Source organism: Pteropus vampyrus, unplaced genomic scaffold (genome assembly GCF_000151845.1).
Source record: "Pteropus vampyrus isolate Shadow unplaced genomic scaffold, Pvam_2.0 Scaffold185, whole genome shotgun sequence".
Lineage (NCBI taxonomy): Eukaryota > Metazoa > Chordata > Mammalia > Chiroptera > Pteropodidae > Pteropus > Pteropus vampyrus.
In genome coordinates, this window is record NW_011888966.1 from 1,553,664 (window position 1) to 1,555,960 (window position 2,297).

Sequence of the window (2,297 nt, forward strand, 5' to 3'; positions counted from 1 at the left end):
GTAAGTGAGAGCTGTGATTACTATCAACTGCAAGTCTCTGAGTTGGAGGTTCCTCCTGAGGACGGCCTCTAACCTTAGCTAAGGATGCTTCCCAGCAGCCTAAAATGTGATGGTTTGGTCTTAGTTTAAACTTTGGGGCTTGCAGCCTGCCGGACAACCCACTGCACTATTGGACAGCTCTCACCATGGGCATCTGCCTCCTTCTTCTTTCAAGTTGAGATCTGTCCCCCTGAAAGTCCCTAGTTATAGTTCTAGTCCCTTTCCGCCTTCTGGAGCCCCGCAATGAGTGCCTGCTCCCTGACTGGTCTTCTCTTCTCAGGGCTGAAGGCCTCCAGGATGTTGTCTGCGGGATCTGACTCAAGCTGGCCATCTACTCGTCAAGGGTCTCTGAGCTATCTGGATGCCTCTCTGAGTATAAGCACACAATTCTAGATATGGCTTGGATATTACAGAATATCAGGTCTGGGCTACCCCCTCCCCATTCTGAACACTATACTTCTATTAATGCAGCCTGAGACAGTGAGTAACTTGGCTGTGACTCCAGCCACTCCGTTCACCAAGTACGCTAATAGTAGAAGCTTAGTGGGCAGGAATCTCTACAAGCTTCATTCTCTGGGACAGAATCTTAATCTCCTTAAATTTGAAGAAATTCACTCTAGTTCTGGGCCCCTCAGCAATCTCATTGCTGTGTGAGGGATTCATCTAGCAGCTTCTCAGTAGCAACCTGTGGCATTTCTCATTTTCCAGGTGTTCACCCAGACAGTCCAGGAGAGCTCCCGACAGATGGGCAAGCTGAGGCCCCAGAGAGGTTAAGTCACTCTCTCAAGGTCACACAACATGCTGAGGCTGAGATGGGATCAGCGTTTCTGACCGATATTTCCCAGAATGTCTCTGCTGAGATCCTGAGGCAGCCCTTTGGGTTGGAGAGGAAATTACTTTTCATGGAGCTGACCAGGAGGAGGTAGGGGCAAGCGGAAGAAGCCTGGCAGAGCTCAGTGATGCTCAGAGGGTGAGAGGCCTGTGCATGAAGCCTGAGGGCTCTGAAATATTAATGTCCTTTCTTTGCTCAGGGGAAAATGTTCCCTGGAGGATGACATTTCTAATTAACTTTAATGTTAGGTCAGAACCCACCCCACCAGCTGCTATTCTCACTTAGGAAGAAGACTTAACAAATTAACACCAGAAAATGGTTTTCTAAAAATCTTCTCTGAGGCCTGAAGAAGCTGAGGGAGGCACAGGGCTCCTCTTTTCTGACAAACAGGGGAAAAGCTCCGGGCTGAGCCAGCATCCTTTCCATCAGACATGGCCTTTGAAAGGTAGGGAAACTGAGGCAGGGAACAGGGTCCCAGTTCTGCCATTGGTAACCTGGAAGTGCCCTTTCTCCTCTCTGGGCCTCAGTTTCCCTATATAAAAGGGGCCTAGGTGAACCAAAATTGAAGACATCACAAATGTTCCCATTCTATTCTCTCTAAAGCAGAGAATTATGATTGAAAATGTAGGGCCTCAGGGAAGCAACCCCGAGCCATCACCCCAGGTGGAAAATGTCTTTGGCAGCTCACATTTTATATTAATAGCGCGTACAAATTTTGCATTCTCTTCCAAATATTTCTGTCTGTTTAATATATAAATATTTGCCTTAAAATAATCTTTGAGTATGATTGATGTTCCAAAAATGTCATGTGGCTTCCTGTCAACCACAAGCTCTAGCTGAAAAAAAAAAAAATTAAGATTTATTAAACAATTACTATGTGCCAAACACTGTATAAGTACTTTATAAGCAGCCTCTCATTTCATCTGCACGGCAATCCTCTGAGGTTGGAACTACTATCATCACCTCTTCACTGTTAAGGAAACTGAAGCTCAGAGAGGTTGCGTAAGTTGTCCAAGGTCACCCAGCAAATGGACCCCAGTGAAAAAGCACAGAGCCAGCTCACCTCCACATCCCCGTCTGCTCTGAGACCAGGATTATGAGGTCACAAAGAGTCTCCTCAAAATTCAAATCTTACCATCAGAACAGCGAGCCTCAAATTTGGGGAATGTCTTAGAAACGCCATGTCTCAGCCCAGGATAGACTTATAGAATCAGAATTCACAGGGGCCGCCAGGAAATCAGTTAGAAAATCATACTTGAGGGACTTAGAATGCTGACTAGACCCTAACAGGGGCTTCTTCTTCAAGACAATGTATTTTTAAAAGTTGTCACTACTGCAGTCGTAGAAGACTGGTTTGCTCTAGTGCCAGGCTGTGACGATAGTGGCCACGCCCCCTTTTCCCAGCTGGGAAATGACCAGAAAGCAA

General features: G+C 46.5%; 1 protein-coding gene across 1 annotated transcript in view; it reads right to left on the minus strand.

The window, feature by feature from the left end:
- Window positions 1-2,297, minus strand: part of CAMK2A (calcium/calmodulin dependent protein kinase II alpha) — a 36,169-nt gene that overhangs the window by 10,277 nt on the left and 23,595 nt on the right. The gene's annotated exons all lie outside the window — the stretch shown is intronic.